The 18,475-nt window shown below is 40.5% G+C and overlaps 1 protein-coding gene across 6 annotated transcripts in view; it reads right to left on the reverse strand.

The window, feature by feature from the left end:
• Positions 1 to 18,475, reverse strand: part of NCKAP5 (NCK associated protein 5) — a 556,514-nt gene that overhangs the window by 522,719 nt on the left and 15,320 nt on the right. For 2 of the 6 annotated variants that reach the window (XM_035130247.2, XM_060279289.1), the window contains exons 1-2: positions 12,811 to 13,128; positions 996 to 1,097 (exon numbers count right to left, since the gene is read on the reverse strand). The exons of 1 other annotated variant lie outside the window; for it this stretch is intronic. The gene's annotated coding sequence lies outside the window, so the exon portion shown is untranslated. Of the gene's footprint in view, positions 1 to 995; positions 1,098 to 12,810; positions 13,129 to 18,475 lie in introns of those variants that run through there. 3 more of the 6 variants (XM_035130291.2, XM_035130229.2, XM_035130254.2) reach the window with 2 other exon arrangements.

Genomic DNA, 18,475 nt, shown 5'->3' on the forward strand with positions numbered 1-18,475 from the left:
TAATATCATTATTACTGTACTGGAATGCTTTTAACTCTCACATTTTGTATTATTCTAACAAATATTTCTGGAACACTATGGAATTGCTGTTTCTTTTGGGAAAGGGAAAGCTTTCCGTGTTGAAATTTGTGACCTCCTTCCCCCATCTGCACCTAAACTGAAGGACACCAAGGACTTCTGAGAAGATGAGTGAAATTAGAATGTGACAGAAATTCAAGCATGACCACTTACATATCACCAAAAAAGAGAAAATGCATCATCAAAAAAGAGGTGAGAGTAGGATACTGATTTGAATAAAATTTCCATATTCTAATTTATATGTATATATGCAAATATAAAATCAATTACTATAATAATAATAATAATAATAATAATAATAATAATAATAATAATAATAATAATTTAGAAATAATTAGTGTAATTTTGTACAGCTACACTATGGTGATTCATGCTCTGGACCTTTCCATTTAGACTATAATGTGTACTGCATAGTGCTTACCTTGAATACAATTCGGAAACTGCAGCTGATTAAAAAAGAGGCTACTAGGATTCTAACCAACGCAGTCTGCTGGGAACATCTCACCAGTTCTCCAAGTGGCTACCAGTTCATTTCCAAATCCAGTTCAAGATGCTTGTTATAACTGTAAAATCTCTACCTAGCCTTAAGATACATAGACTTCCCATAGCAATCTGGTCAAACAGCTTGGCTATTTTCTGATGCCTTTACCTCAGAGTGCCTACTTCCATATGTACCTGCTGCCTGATGTTGAGATTCTACTAAGGTCCTTCAGAGATAAGGTGGGCGGTGACTACTCAAGAGAGGTCTTTTTTCAGCTGTGCACCTACTTGTTACCAGGAGGACATATTGGACACACAACCATGACACAACCCAAAACAGAGTGCATTGGATGAGATCTAAAACGGTAGTGGCATTTTGCTCTATGGTGGTTGTGGGGAGGGGATTTAATTGTTTGCAGTTGGCACCTGAAGCATACCTTTTCGCCCACAGCTGCGTGGCTCACTGCTGTCCCATCAGGCAGCACATCTCCAGTGTGATTTTGTCACATGAGAGTGAATCAGCCATACCACCGTGTTTGCTGGTGAAAGAGAGAGAATAGCTCAATAGCAAATTTAGATTAACCTTTGCCAACATGAAGCTCTCCAGGTAACAATGATGGTTGGAGGCGGCTTGTTGGGGCTGTAGTCCAAAGCATCCAAAGGGCACCAGGGAGTAGTGGTCCAAAACATCTGGAGGGCACCAGGTTGGCAAAGTCTAGTTTAGATATTGAATTATCTGTAAATTACACCACCTATGCAAGTAGGCTACCCGCACAAGCAATGCAATGTCACAAGCAGGGCTTGGGTTGTGATCCTGGCTCTTCAGAGATTAAAAACAAAATGCACAACATGTTTCTAATCATGGGACAGGAGCCATAATCTCAAGGGTCAATATGTAGGGAAAGTTCTAAAGGAACCAGTCCATTTATCTTACAAAGTTGTTTATTTGTGTTAATTCAGTCTTCCTTCCTAGAATAACGAAATACACTTATTTGCGTTCTTTTCCCATCCCATTTGACTTTTTTAAAAAAATTAATTTTGAATTTAAACACATTCTGCTTCTACTATTATAATCTCTTTCAAGGTGCTTAGCGCATGCATGATTTCAGTTTCTTTGAATAGTTTAGGAGCACACAGCAAGAATTAATAAATAGAAAGAAAATAAAAAAATTCCTTCCAGTAGCACCTTAGAGACCAACTAAGTTTGTCATTGGTATGAGCTTTCGTGTGCATGCACACTTCTTCAGATACACTGAAACAGGAGTCACCAGACCCTTATATATAGTGAGAGGGTTTGGAGGGGTATTACTCTGAAGGATGGTGGGAATGGGTGATTGGCTGATAGGTGTGGTAAACCTGTTTATGACTGTTAATGACTGCAATTGGTCTTACAGGAAAAAGCAAGGGGTGAGATGGCTAAAAATAGCTTTATTGTGTATAATTTATGTTTCAGTGTATCTGAAGAAGTGTGCATGCACACGAAAGCTCATACCAATGACAAACTTAGTTGGCCTCTAAGGTGCTACTGGAAGGATTTTATTATTATTATTTTGTTTCGACTATGGCAGACCAACACGGCTGCCTACCTGTTAATAAATAGAAACACTGGTCATTCTCAAAGTAAGCTATGATGAAAATTGATGTAAAAAGAAATATGAAAATAGCAAGCCTAGAAGTTATATGTGGTGGGATGTTTGCCACAGTGTGATTGTTTCAGAATATATTGTTTTCCTTCCATTCCCTTAAGAAAAAAATAGTCAGAGTTTTTTTGCTCTGCCTGCTCCTAAGATTTCTGTAGGATTTTGTGTCCTAACATTTTTATCTTGATAGCCTTAGTCTGGTCCAAAGAGCAGCAGCCAATGTGCAATCAGCATTCCTTGCTAAAGTCTCTATTTTGTAAACCAAAGGTCACCATATCAAATGCTCTTTAAAGATTTTAATCTAAATAAGGGGGTAGTGCAGAGATAGAAGATTATACTGCTTCCAAATGTTTGCAACTGGAAAAAAGAAGAATCTTTTGACTGTAAATTCACAAACAAGAGCCTAGTTCCAGTACAGGCCCCTTTATGTGAGATTTAGTTAGTCATTTATACTCACCTAACTCATTTCAGGATTATTCTTTAAATACCATTTAAATCTACATAGTCTCCAAGTGTTAGAGAGACTAGTTTCACAATCTCCAGGCTTTGATTCTCTGGCCATGTTTGCACACAATGCTAAACAGTGGTTTAGCCCTTTGTGGCTGAGCCATTAACAACCCTGAGCGAATAAGCATCAGACTCATGTACTCCTAAATTCATTTTGGTTCACTTTCACACAATCATGGTTTAGCATTCCATTCAAATTAGGGACCCTGATTTAAATCAAGCAACGGTTAGTTTAACAAACCAGTTTCATAACCCTGGGCTTTTGAAGTCTGCTTGTTCTGAAACATACCAGGGTTTGTTTTAAACCCAAGATACAGTATCTAGTCTGGACATAATGTTAAACTGTGATTTTTTAAAACAAAAAAAAAGTTAAACTAAACTCCATCCAGTCATGCTTGAAGAGAAGATGGGAACATGCAAACACAAAGCTTTGTCCAGGCTCATCCACTGCCATATGCAAATCTATCTCTACTGCTAAATAGGAAGAAAGTAGCCCCGGAAACCTGATAAAATGCATTCCAAAAGTGAGCTTCATTTATTTACCTTGGTAGACCAAAGTCCACTATGAAAATAAATAGTTCCTTTAAAGCCATAGATATTGGCTATCAGAATTGTAAGGCAGAGTGCTCACCTGTTCTCTTTCATCCCATGGCAAGAAAGAGTAAGTGGCCACTTATCAGAAATGAATGCCTGCTGCTTCCTATCCCTAAGATGGTACTGTGTGGTACCAAATGCCCAGTGACACATTTGGAGTATCATACAGTTCCCCCACATTTCCTTTAGAAGATGATCATTTGGGAGCCCCCTGCCCGACAGCTGCAAGAAAGCTACTGAAAACCCATATACCGGTATGCCCTGAAATATCTCAGAGGTGGAGGCCTGTTAATAAGCCTAATGCTAAAGGAGGCCAGTCACTAAAGGAGCCTGCTGAAAACATCCCTCTAATGCCTCTCAGAAGCTTTAGGAACCAAGAGGCCAGAAACAAGAAAAGAATCCATTAGTTGCACAAATGTGCATTCATTGCCAACTTCAATTTTCTTAGTTTCCCCCTTTGGAATCCAGAATCCATGCATAGATTCCTTTGTTTAAAAATTATTCATATTTGGCACATTCTACTACTTTGCTGGAAGAGCCAAATATGGTGCAATAAGGCCCAGTAATTCCTTTGGGTTTCCCCTCCCCTTATAGCTTGCAGCTCTATTTTCAGCAACATACTTTTATTATTAATAGCAGTCCCTCATATACTGCAGATGCCTTGCCAAATAATCACAAAGCATTTTCGCAAGGTATGATTTGTTTGTGTCTTATTGCCTTACTGAGACACTGAATCCACTGGAGAGAGAAAAATCACATCATGTTGAATTAAATAGTACAGGAAATGATCCAGGGAATCTTCTGTTGAGGTAAAGACCCTGTGCCGCTTGACCTCACTAAAGAGACAGGGCCACACATTATTTTTGCCATAGGATTGTAAAGGACTGGAAAAGATGCAGAATTTTCTCACATTTCTTCTAGTAACGTTTTTGTCAGTATTCTTTTTGACAAGCTAGACATGGTAGGTTCCATCTGCACTATTCATTTGAAGTAGTCATGGGTTCCCACAAGGAATCCTGGGAACTGTGGCTTCCTATGGGGGTTGAGAGTTAGGAGACCCCTATTCCCCTCACAGATCTACACAGATCCTAACAACTCTCAGCACCCTTAACAAATTACACTTCCCACTTCTTTGTGGGAAGCCATGGCTGTTTAAAATGGTATGATACTGCTCCAAATGTGTAGTAAGGATGGGGCCATAGATTCGCACCACCCTTTCTTCTTACTGCCTGTCCCTCTTCTTATAGAATTGATTCTTAACAAGACCTGACTTACATGCACTTTCCTAGTGGGTTTTCCAGTGGGTTTTTTAGTCTCACCAAACATGAAACAACCAATAAAGCAATACATGTCGTTTGCTGCCTCTTAAACTATTATGTAAGAGTGTTCTGCTGTTATATCAGCTTTGGGAAAGGCAAGGAAGGCTCCCCATAAGTTTTCATGAGAGTTCACGAGTGTTGGTTTGGGATCAACCATGTTTGGTTATGGCAGCACTCTCTATTAGGTATCACCACTCAAGCTGAGGTAACTTGGAACATTTGACCCAAAGAGTTAAGGTAAGGCAGGATTGGGAAATGGGATGTTGCTCATCTCAACATCTCCTCAATCATATATGCTAGCTTACATGCAGACTAGTATCACAGGTTTATGGCTGATTGTTTATATACCATTAACGGAGTCTAAATCAGAGACCAACAAGTGGATTCTGTACAAAAGTGAACTCTCTTCTCCCTTTACGTTACTGAATTGAGACCCACTTGAGATGGAATTATACCATTCCACGTTTTGCTTGAGGAAGCAGAGATGAGACACTTTAAAATGTTAATATGTACACACATAGGTCCACAGCAGTGTAATCTAACTCTTCAAAGTGAATCTGCATTAAGATCAACAGCAATTGCTGCTCATACTTTCTCATGCTCTGCAATCACAAAAGTTAAGAGCCCTTTTACTGGACCAGAAAAGCTCAAACTATAGATAGCAGGTTATCATACATCTTCTGAAACGCAACCAGGCACCACTGTTGTTTGCAGGACAGTTGTTTTTTTTTTTACATTTCTTCATTTCTCTTTCTTTTGCTGCTCCTACTGCCAACTGCACTGGCATAAATGAGAATATTTCCCTTCAGTGTGCCCTGAACTATTGGCATTGCAATGCCTATCTATCTATATACATAAATGTAAACTGGCCATGTCCATTAGTATCCACTTTTCACCAAAACCACTTGATTTTAACACAATTTTAACACCAAAACCACTTGATTTTAACACAATGCCACATGCGAATATGAGAGCAACCCTGTACCATTTTCAAAGACAGATGTCCCACCTGTGCCAGATAAAAAAACCCAAACCCCGTGTTTCAAAACACACCACTCAGATGAAAATGCATGCTGGGAAAATAACCAGGTTGCAAACCAGTGCACTCTAGCGGCGGCTACACTGGTACTGCACCTATAAAACCTTCCCTCTCAACAGCACCTCAGCTCTCGTTTACATACTAGGCCGAAGCCTTTACAGACCAGGCCAAATGGAGGTACTCTCACCTGGGTGGGGGTTGGGGGTAGGGGGGCGGGATAGGTCAGAACACAGTGGGACCAGTCACAGGGATGAGCCAGGGGTTGGGGGAAGAGGGGGTGTGATACGTCATGGGTCGGGACAGGGTGGGGGGAATCACAGGGATAAGCTACAGCAGCGCATGGCCGGGCCAGCTAGTAGCTGTATAAAAAAACATATCAGTAGTAAAACATGCATTATGCTGCAGAAATATACCACATAGGGCTCAATTCTTTTATAGTATTATACATTAAATCTACATATTTTGAATATCAATTGCATATAATTAGTTTTTGTTTGTTACCATGTTATGCATTTTGGTGTTTTTATATTGAAAACTGCCCTGTGATCCTCTGATCAAGGGCAGTATATAAATTTAAATTTTAAAAAAAGAACAAGAATAATAAGAATAACATGAGTAATATATGGTTTTATTTTGCTGCCCCATTCAACAATCAGACACCTGCACCCAACTGTACCAGCAGCAGTTTCTCAACCATCTTCAAGAATACCGGTAATGGTTAGTCATTGTGCAGCAGGTTAGGAGGTAGCACTCTGTCCAGGCCAATGTGAAGTTCATGACTTGTCAAGGCATAAAGTAGTGGGGCTTAGGTGCTGTTTTGAATTGTATTCATCTAATAAAAGTCAGATAAGGAGTGGACCTTATTCATTTTGACTGGAATAGTCTTCCCCCTTCCCTCTAATCCTTCCCTCCTCTCCACATGAACCATCCCAGCTCCTGTGGGAGACTCCCCCAATGCAACAAGCCAATCTGTAACCCTCAAAGAAACCTCAAATAATGAAGTATATGGCTTGAATATCCAGTGTGATGGAATGACAAAACACAAAATTCATGTGGCTTAACACAGTAGTAGTAGTAGTAGTTCTAAACATGATACTCTGTTTATATTTAATGGTTCACACCACACAGAAAAAAGAAGGGGAGGAGGAACTCCTTTGCTCTGGAAGATTATTGTGGTCCTCTGACGAGGAAAAGCACTCATGTTTTAGAAAGCAATAATTCCATTAAGGCAGCATGAGTAGCATTTAGCAAACCACAGCAATGTGCTTTGCTTGCCAAGGTCTTTCACAGACTAGCCCTCTCATTTACGGTATCAATGTTAATTACTGCTGTGCAAGAAGAGTTAAATTCCGGACCATCAGACTACAGTGCTAGGTGGAGTGATTCCTCATTTTAGGAGAAACAGCTTTGTGATATTTAAGAGACTATCAGTAAATTACACTTTAGGTAAGAAAGCTGTAGTTTAGGAAGAACAATAAGATAGTTACCAGTAATCCCCATCCATCTTGAGAGCTACAAAATTCTAGGTGCCATTTGTCCTGCCCTGGTTGAGAGACCAAAAAGAGTGGTTTGCTCAAGGTTATCTAATAAAGTGCAAGGCTAAGAAAGGGGTCTGAAGCTGTAATTCCCACAACCGAGTTAAACATTTGTACATTTATTCTAATGCACATGTGAGCCAGTTGTTTCAGATTGGTCACACTGCATTGCAACAACACGAAAAACGGAGTGTTGGTCCAGTTCACCAAGACAAATAGAACTTATTCACTTTCCTATCCTAACACTTTTGCACCCTTACAGTGTCTTCCCAATTGCTAGCAGTGTGGGATATATATACAGTATGACTTTGACAGCTTTCTTGGTGATTCCATAATGTTTTTTGTAAACTACTATGATTGCAGGGTATGTCCCATTCCTGCTGTCAATGTGAAAGTGTTTGTAAAATATTGTTTTACGAAGTCTTAACAAGGCAACTTCCTGAAACTTAGCTGTTTTCTTCTATGCCAAAGGCATGAAATGCTAGTGACTATATTGAGAAGCCCAATGGAACACTACAGTGTGCAGAGAGCAGGGAAATAGAGTGGAAGGTGGGGCACAAAATCAGCTCCAAAAAATGTAATTGAACATCTGTTTGCTGTTACAAGAAGTGGATCCTGTAGTCCCAGCTTGGGCAAAATTCCCATTAAAGTCTGGATTTTGAGACCAGGGTTGGTGCCAAGGACTCCGTGATATTAATCAGGATGCTTCACATATGCTTACTATGATTATTTATCCCATTCAGCCCTGTCCAGGAGCAACCATCCAGTTAAGGCTGAGCTGCAGTTCTAACCTAAATTGTTTGCCAGATTGGTGTATCTTTTAGGTAGGAAGGATCTATAGTTGGCACTGTAAATGTGCAAGACTGACTCTTGTTAGAAAATTATCAGGCCTGTGGCTCTCTAGACTTTGCTGGATTCCAGCATAGCCAGTGGTCTGGCCTTATGGACACTGTAGTTCAAGCAGGCTTAGGCAGTATGTGGACCGAGAACTCCCAGAAGTGCAAGCTGGATTTCGAAAGGGCAGAGGAACCAGAGACCAAATAGCAAACATGCGCTGGATTATGGAGAAAGCTAGAGAGTTCCAGAAAAACGTCTACTTCTGCTTCATTGACTATGCAAAAGCCTTTGACTGGATCGACCACAGCACACTATGGCAAGTTCTTAAAGAAATGGGAGTGCCTGATCACCTCATCTGTCTCCTGAGAAATCTCTATGTGGGACAAGAAGCTACAGTTAGAACTGGATATGGAACAAGTGATTGGTTCAAAATTGGGAAAGGAGTACGACAAGGTTGTATATTGTCTCCCTGCTTATTTAACTTATATGCAGAATTCATCATGCGAAAGGCTGGACTAGATGAATCCCAAGACGGAATTAAGATTGCCGGAAGAAATATCAACAACCTCAGATATGCAGATGTCACAACCTTGAAGGCAGAAAGCGAGGGGGAATTAAAGAACCTTTTAATGAGGGTGAAAGAGCAGAGCGCAAAATATGGTCTGAAGCTCAACATCAAAAAAACCAAGATCATGGCCACTGGTCCCATCACCTCCTGGCAAATAGAAGGGGAAGAAATGGAGGCAGTGAGAGATTTTACTTTCTTGGGCTCCTTGATCACTGCAGATGGTGACAGCAGTCACAAAATTAAAAGACACCTGCTTCTTGGGAGAAAAGCAATGACAAACCTAGACAGCATCTTAAAAAGCAGAGACATCACCTTGCCGACAAAGGTCCGTATAGTTAAAGCTATGGTTTTCCCAGTAGTGATGTATGGAAGTGAGAGCTGGACCATCAAGAAGGCTGATCACCGAAGAATTGATGCTTTTGAATTATGGTGCTGGAGGAGACTCTTGAGAGTCCCATGGACTGCTAGAAGATCAAACCTATCCATTCTTAAGGAAATCAGCCCTGAGTGCTCCTTGGAAGGACAGATCGTGAAGCTGAGGCTCCAATACTTTGGCCACCTCATGAGAAGAGAAGAATCCTTGGAAAAGACCCTGATGTTGGGAAAGATTGAGGGCACCAGGAGAAGGGGACGACAGAGGACAAGATGGTTGGACAGTGTTCTCGAAGCTACGAACATGAGTTTGACCAAACTGCGGGAGGCAGCGCAAGACAGGAGTGCCTGGCGTGCTATGGTCCATGGGGGTCACGAAGAGTCGGACACGACTAAACGACTAAACAACAAACAACAAAGTTCAAGCATATGTATAGAAAGAAGGTCAAGGCTCCCTTGTCTGCTACACTACAAAGTTCAAGTTATATACCAAGACAGATCACATTATTTCCTCAGGAAGAATTACAGATACTATTTAAATTTGCATGTGCATGTTTGTTGACCAAACACTTCTTGTGCTTTGCACTACAGAATCTAGGAGAAGCAGAATGCGTTCAACAATCAGCATTGCTTTTGATTTTATAATCCCTGTTCCTAATGCACAGGAGCCCTGTCTGGAGGCATGGGTTTCACAGGCACCATAGGCAGCAGAAAGTTGTATGTCCCCTTCCCTCAACGACCTACAGGCTCGGTTATAGCATACTTCAGCTGGCTGACTCTCCTGTGCTAGCTGTTCCAAGCCCAGCAGACAAGAAAAACATGCCATTTTATTCGGCCCATATCTAAATACTGTATACCAGAAAACCACTGCAGAGCACAACAGGATGGCACTACGCCACAGTTTGGATTGATTTGTGGCACACACATCAAACAAAGAAAAAGAAGGAGAGCAAATTGGCCACCATTGTCCTAATGCCTCACAATTGCTATGTGCATCTGTGTGAATGTGTGTGCATGTGATCAATCTAGAATGCAATAGGAAATGCAAATGTTGCTACATATTAACTCACCCGATGTCCTACAAATGTCATACCCTTTGGTCGGATTTTTTAACCCCTGCAACAAACTCCTTCTGCTTTCAGGAAAAAAAAATATTTACTGCATCTGTCTACTAAATTTCTTGCCTAACCAACAATGACAGATTTGGACTGCTAACCCAGGAGAAAAGCATTTAGTTTTGTGTACGTCCTTCAGCAGCCTCCCAATAAAAAGTATGGCCAGCAAACGTATTGGAACAAATGAGTGTGTTTGAGGCATTCAGCTTCCTTATGGTTTTCTCTAGCATACCTCACAAATCCCTCTGGAACAGTAGCTGTTTTTATTTGTCCTTTGATGTGGCCTTATTGCGTGGCCATGTTGGAAAGTTAACAGGTTTTCATTTAATGAGGTGATGACCCTCAGTTGGTCCACCCATTATTAAGTGGCCTTAGAGTTTGTAAAGAATTGTCAAGGAGATATCAGCACTACCCTTAAATCTCTTAGACATTATGCAACAGAGCCCTACTACATATGAAGAAGTGCTTGTTGTGTTTCTAGTGGGAGGGCATGACACAAATAGGCACCATTGAGGAGAAGGCTTCATCCATATCACCACAAATTGAACTTTCCTTAACAGTGGGGCACAGAGAAGACCCTTCTCTGCAAATCTTAAAGCATAGCCAGGCTTGTTTTCCCCCAAAGAGGAGTGTATTCACCTATTTGAGTACCAAGCCTTTTAGCACTTTCAAGGTTAGCATAAGTGCCTTTAAATTAGCTCAGAAGCAACTAGGCAGCCAATGTACTGTACAGTAATTCATTTAGTGAGCCAATCTTGCTGGTTAAAATTCTGGCAGCTGCCTTCTGTGCTAATTGATGCTTGTGAGTCCTCTTCAAGGGCAGCCCCAGCAGGGCCATCTTAAGCATGTTGGGCACCCAGGCGCCGTGGTGCGGAGATCACTCCGGCTCCCCCGCCCCGCTCCGTTTCTTGCCGCGGCTGGTAGGCAGCCGTGTGGCGCCCCCCCCCCGGCCTGCCAGCCTGCTGCCCCGTGCCACCCAGCCTACCCCTAGAGCCGGCCCTGAGCCCCAGATACAGTAGTCCACACAGGAGGTTTCCAGATAATAGACCAGTGTGGCTAGATTACCCCTGGCCATAAACATTCATTGTGGGCAAACCAGCCACAGCTGAAAAAAGGCAATCCACACCAATCTGCTTCGACCACAGAAACCCTTTTCAACTTCTGAGTTTCACTAAGGTCAGTCAATATCACCATAACTAAATCACAAGATCATTGTGTAGATAAAATGGAAGAAACCATGTAAAGCCCCCTGAGCTTCTTGGCAGTTGTGATACAAATAAAATATCATGGCAGGGTAATATTGGGGATAAGGCCAATGTTTTAAGTAAAGAGAGGCAATCCAAAAACTTCAGCTTCTAATCCCATCTCACCCTGTGTGTCTGTGCTTTTCTTAAAAGACATTCCACAAAATGTGATTATGTTTATTAACATGTTGCTCTGTGAAGGTAGCTTTCAATATTAATCACACATATACATCATATGCCCATAAACATTCCCTATGAGCCTAATTCTACTTAACTCTAATGACGCGTAGTGTTGATTCAAACAAGCTGTTTCATTGAGTTCAACTAGACCTGCTTCATGAATAAGTGCCATTCAATCAGAGGAACGCTTGCAAACTTCCAGCCCCAAACTGTAGGATTTTAATAGGCAAACTTGCATTTGCACGTTTTCCAAGATGCATCAAAGGATTGTGGAATATTTGAACTCACATGTTGAAGTTTGTTGCAAAATTCTTTTAAAAATATTATTTTTGCAGCCTGCCAGCATTTATTTTGGCAATGGATACATGAGGTGTTGCTTAAATGTTTCCATTTGGCAAATGCTCAGTGCTACTTATACATTAAAGATTAACAAGGCATATTTAACCAAAACCCTCCTATTGCAACATGATCCCATGGCATGAAAGATTCTTTGCTTACATTGAAAAAAGATGAAGCCCCAAAGGCTGGTGATAAGCAACTGAGATGGAAAGCAATCATCAGGCTTCTGCAGTTTTGAGTGCTAGTATGCAGCAATTGGAAGCAACAAGCAGCTGGTAATGCTCATGGGTATCTAAATTTTTACTGCATCATAGGTCTATTTCATTCTCTCTAGATATAAATAAATAAACAAATAGTGTTCTTACAAAAAGCCCATTTCAGGACAGTGTTTGGTATTCACTTTTTCAGTCATCCAGTGATTTCTTCAAAGTAGCATACACAGTGGGGGAAATATTCCAATGTTTCAAAAGTCTCTCAAGTTAAAATAAAATATTAGGTCAAACAGGTTTTTTTCAGTACCCTTTCAATGGCACTAGAAAGCAGTATGACAGTGATTAACTATGTGATGGAGACAATAATATTTCGCAGGTACAACCCAGGCAGCATACTTTGAACTCTCAGTTGAACACCGCTAGGTGGAATTCTGAGATGAATTTCATGTGTCCCAGATATTTGGATCTACCGTAAGTATGTCTTTAAAATGTCTGAGGAGATTCATGCGCCTATCACTCACTGTAATGGAACTGTGAGAAAAGTAGTATTAACATTTGATGGTGCATAGTTACTGGCTAACACAGTCCATCTATTTACAAAGATTGTCTCATAACTTTTGCCCAAATCACAGGATTAAATCAAAAGCATTCCCAGCCCCTTTCAGCACTGCCACACATTAAACAACCACTAATTTATAATGGGATTTAAAAACATGCAGGAACAAAAACATTTCAAGAAGTTTGTCCTTACCTACAGCAAGGCAAAGGCAGAGGAAAAGAAGGTCAGGGCTTTCATTTGACCAAACTCAGCATTTTCACTTTCACTCTGTTAAAGATTCTTGAGGAGAGGGAGGAGGGAAGGTCTGAAGTTTTCAGATCTTCCTTCAGAGTTTTAATCATTCACTTCCCAAGATCCAGCTTAACAAATACCACTGTGTTCTGTCAATATTTGTATGCAGCTCCACAGAGGGCAAGCAGCCAAACACACATGGTTTAAAGAGCCAAGAGGAGAAAACTGACACCCGAACAAACACTCCCTGCTTTGTCTCTTTTAAGGTGGTGCTGAACATGTCATCTCAGCTTCTGACTGCAGATAGGCGCTGTTCACAAGATTCCACCAGTTTGGACAAAATAAATAGCAGCTACGCATTACTTTAAAAGATCTTGTTTGACAAACTTGAGGACTTTTGCCTGGAAAGTTTTTTGCAACAGTTTTGGGGGTGTGAGGAAGGATTGTTTTTGCCTTTAAGCAGCTGCCCTTTAAATATATTTTAATTGGCTGGAATTTGGAAAGAATCTCATTTGGCAGTAATTTGCATTTGAAGCACGCCCCTCAGCAGCTGAAACAGGCCCCAGAAGCTTCCTGATTACTTCATCAAAAGGAATTGCTAGAATATCGTCGGCTCCCTCTTAACAGCATGCATCTAGACAAAATTGTGTAATCAATCATTTTTGGCAAACAATTCTTAATTAATTTGAAAGGAATTAATAAAAAACAGAATCTAGCAGCAAAGCAATTAAGAAGATTGTAAAGCTCGGAAGTGCTACTTTCTCTTTTTCAAACATTCTAGAACAGAACCAAATCTGCATTCCTTGTATGCAGAAAATAATTTTTATATTTCTTATTTCGATTTATTCTCTGTAAGTGCTTATTGTTTGTGATATTGTAAGTTAGTCATAATGATTGTATCTGAAAAATATTCTTACACCACATGTTCTTTGCTGATCCCAGTACATTAGTTTTTTGTTTGCATAATATTTGGTTTCTATATTTTATTAGTACATACAATATTTGGTTTCCATATCGATTTTACCCTTCAGTATTTGTATCTTTATTGTTTTCTTTTTATCTTTGCTGTCTAGGTTCATAATTCCAGGCATATTTACTTGGGAGTGAGTCAGACTGAATTCATTTGGACTTTCCTCTGAGTGACTGTGCATTGGGCTGGGAGGCAGAAGGCTTTTATTGATAAATAAATGCAGTGTCATCCTATGAAAGTCTACATTGAATTTGGTCTTATTTTATTCCGTGAGTCTTAAGATGTAGGTAAGTATGCACAGGTATGTACTTTAGATGTGTCCTACCTGCCCAAAGTAACGGCACATCTATTTTTTAAAAAACTGTTTAGAAAATATTGGTGAAGTATAGCCATTGTAAAAGCTGATAAAACTTACACCAAAGAAATTTTTGGGACCACTTTGAGAAAAGAACTCTAGGGAACATAGCTGCCAAGTTCTCCCTTTTTTTAAGGGAAATTCCCTTATGCTGAATAGGCTTCCTCGCGAGGAAAGGGAAAACTTGGCAGCTATGCTAGGGAAATCACACAGTAAACATAAGAGCTGGGGTTTCATCTACCCAAAATTTAGCACATCATGGTATCTTTATTCCCAAGGGAGAATTAAGAATGTGCCTTGATGTTTGCCACTGAATTTAGTCTGAATTAGATGTGCTTAACTTTGGGCTCAATGGAGCTTTAAGAATACAGCAAAATCAGAAATTCATGGTTTAAAGCCATACATAACAGGGTTTTTTTTCTGAACAAAGTCATAGTATCTAAGAATATCTGGCTCCCCCCCCCCTTTTGTATGTGTTTTGTAGTGTAAGTAGGAGCCTGTGAAACTGTAGCTGCTTAAATGTTCACTCGTCGCCATCTCCACCATCGCTACCAGCGTATCAAGAAGAATGAAGGCACCAAAGAAAAGGAGATTATTCTCTGGCTGGAATACAATGAAGACTGTTTTCCATAAATATAGGTTGACAGTCCTGATGCAGAAATTTTAACAACAGTTGCCAGGTGCAGGTGCAGAAAAATGAAGCACTTAAGGGTTGCTGTGTTGAAAAGGAAACACACATTATATAGGCAGAACCCCCCACTTACTTTATCAAAGAGTTGCATGATTTAACAAGTTGGCTGCGTGCAATTCTTTTGAAATTAATGCTTAAGAGCCTTGAAATTCTAAGCATTCACCATGCAATTCTCTTTGTGCTGACTTCCTGGGAAATTTGGTAGTTTAATGGTGGCCAGGAACTTTATAAATCCAAATAGATCCCACTGAGTTGCAGAACAGGTTCTCAGGTGGGTTTATCGCTACGATGATGGCAGTTCTTATTTTTAACTAATGTTTCTAAGTTGGTAATTTATGGAATATGTATGCTTATTATTTGGAACTCATCCCAGTCTCAACAAGCAGCAGTGCCACCACAGCAGGCAGGATGGCAAAGCAGTGACACTCCACCTCAGATGCTGTGACTGGTAAGAGTAAGATAGACATGACTGAAGTGCTTGTGGCGCTTGAAACTTAGTCTATATGATAGTAAAACCATATTTTCCAGCAAAAAACCCAACATAAGCCTTTTAAGGAAAGTAAAAGAATTATGCATTACTAGGATCTGCACCCCTACTCAATCCATTTGCCATCCCCTGCAACTTCCCACACATTAATCTCATTTAGCTTCCCCTTTACACTCCATGTAACTTCTAAGCTCACTTTCCACCTTCCCCAGCCCATGTTTTTTTCCTTCCCCATGCCTTCTGCTCCACCTTCAGTTGATGGAAGTTGTGGGTACAGTATTTGCTTGTTAATAAAATACATTGTGAAATACATTGTGTGAAGGTACTATTTAATATTTCAGGGCTCCACATCCTTTATCTTTCTCACATGAGAAAGTTGAGGAATGGAAGAGGGAGAAGTTTGAGAACAAACAGCAAAAAGGTAGAAACACTGAAAGGGGAAAAGTGATAAATTTTTGATTGAAGTGGAGGTGCAGATATACTGAGAGGGAAATGGCAGTTTCTCTCCCCACCCCCTACCCACAGTAAAATATCAGAGATGTGTGCAACACAGAAGCCAACACCAAAAAGCTAATAGAACAGAGCTTTACTAAACTCCCTTCTTGCTGTACTCAAACCTTGTTTTAAACTGCCACTCCCCCCCCCACTTCAGTGTCACTCCCTGCCTACTTGCTCAAACATCTGCCAAAGTTTTAATCACCACTATCCTCTCTCAGTATTCCTCTATCCTTGCTTCATTCAAACCTTTGTCGTTGTTTAAAGTGGCCACATTTTCTTACTCAACATCTTTTCATCCTCGCTTTACTCAAAACTCTACTATTGTTTCAAAGCACCATTTTTCTCTCAGTGACTCTTCATCCCTGTTTTACTCAAACATCTGCCATCGTTTAAAACCACCTTTCTGCCACACCACTGATGGCTAGAACTTTCATTTATGCTCAAAGTTCCAAAGAATTAGCCTGTCATTTTAGAATAGAGGTCAATGTTGTTGTGGTGGTGGTGGTGGTTGCCGTCGCTGCCATTATTGCCGAAGCCATAATGATTTCTTCATATAGATTTGTGATTCTATAAACACACATTCAGAGTTGCAAGCTCATGAATGCATCTGGATAGTGAGATGGAAAGATGAAAAAATTAGAGATGAACTACAGAGTCTTGTAAAGCTTTCTTTAAAGAAAAGGGTATCTTTATGGGTCCCAAAATTCTTCTCCAGTTCAGTTACAATACAAGCTGGAAAATAATTTCTGACTTACTTTCCCTGTATAAAAGCTAAAAGGAAGGAAATTTGGGGTACTGGTGTGGCTGGATGAGAGGACTAGGGAATGACTTCTAGTCAAATAAGCTAAAAATTTTCTGACTTTTTGAAGGGCTCTGACTTATTTCTGAGCAAATGTGATTTGGGCAGGGAAGAGCTCACCATCACTGGAGGCAAGGTGTAGCCAACTGCTTAATAATCTATCTAGCCCTGAGTGTGAACAAGCCAGAGGAAGACTGAGAACACCATTTCAAATCTCAGCAGTGGATAGTGGCACTACTTAGACCACTACATTCAAGACTGAACCAAAAAACAAATCCAGTACATTCTAAGAAGAAAGTGTGATTGTGTTTTTATACATCATCACAGCAACGCAGTCTGTACACATTAAATACATGAACCACCATTCCCTTTTTAATGAAACATATTTTTGCTTTTGGAATTCATTTATGCCTGGTACGTATGCCAAAATTATTGTTTAAAACCATGGTCAGTGGATATGAACAGTATGTTGGCCAGAAGTATAGGTGATCATTTTTAATCGGGGCCTGTCAGGCCAAAATAACTATCGGATTCAGCAAACTCTAGGGCAGCCCCAATGGATCAAAATGAATGATAGTAATTTCATTTGACTTTGCATAGGCTTATCTACAGAGAAGCTGATTGTCATGAGTCAGAGAAGACCTTGGCAGTTGGCTGCTAATGAATGAGAAAGGCTTGACTGGATTATAAGAAGTTCTTGCTAGTCGATAAGGAAGGCCTTGGTTGGCACATTAGCAGCTGGTAAAGCCATAATAATAAGCAGGCAGAAATGTGCAACAATGGCACTTGTTATGAGACAATGCTGAATGCTTACAAAAACAAGTTGGAAAAGGTGACAAGCTTACATTTAACATCAGTTGTGCTCTCCCCTAGAAAATGGAGGCAAACAAAACATGGTTCATGAAGAGAGCCCTTAGCCATGAGCCCTGGCTCAGACAACATACTGAGTCAAACCTTGCCTTTACTCAGCACAGCATAACAACAAAAAGGACAAAGCAGCTGGTAGCTCCTCTCTGGCTGGCTGCACAGTAATGTGGTCTAAGCCAAGCCATAGTTTAGCTTAGTATGATTTGTTAACCAGGCCATTGTCTCTACTGTCCATGTACTGGTCAATGTGTTTCCATAAGCAACTTTGGCTTATGGAAAAGCAGTACCATACCGGCAAAGAATCCTGGGAACTGTAGTTTGTTTGGGATGCTGAGGCTTGTTAGGAGACCCCTATTTCTCTCACAGAGCTAGAAGTTGCAGAGTTCCCTCGGAAGATGGATTGTAGTTCTGTGACTTGTGGGAACTGTAGTTCTGTTAAGCACCCTTAACAGACTACAGTTCCCAGAATTTTTTGGAGGAAGCCATGATTGCTTAAATTGATATACTACTACTTTAAATGTATAATGCAGATGAGGCCTTAAATAATTTCAGTTATGATCTTGAATGTGTGATCCTTGTTGCTACACTGGTGTGTACCTTTGAACCAGATTTGCACTCCTATGGCATCATGATTTGAGGTCTGAAACATGGGGGCGGAGGAATAACCCTCAGTTTCCATATGTGACATTCTATGAAGGCTGCAGAGAATGACTCATTGGGTAAAGCTACGGTAGCACTGTGGGAGCAGCAAGGAGTTTCCACATGATGACTCACAACTTGTAGGATTTCTGACCTTTAGCCTTCCACCTTTTAAATTAATATATGGATGGCCTAGGTTAGTGGAGTCTCAATGCAACAATGACAAACCTAAATGTTGTTGGAACAAGCCTTAGCAAAGCTAACAGCGTTTTCTGTTTTATACACCCACACCCACCCACAAAAAGAGGCTTTCTTAACTG

The sequence above is a fragment of the Zootoca vivipara genome, chromosome 1 (assembly GCF_963506605.1).
Source record: "Zootoca vivipara chromosome 1, rZooViv1.1, whole genome shotgun sequence".
Classification (NCBI taxonomy): Eukaryota; Metazoa; Chordata; class Lepidosauria; order Squamata; family Lacertidae; genus Zootoca; species Zootoca vivipara.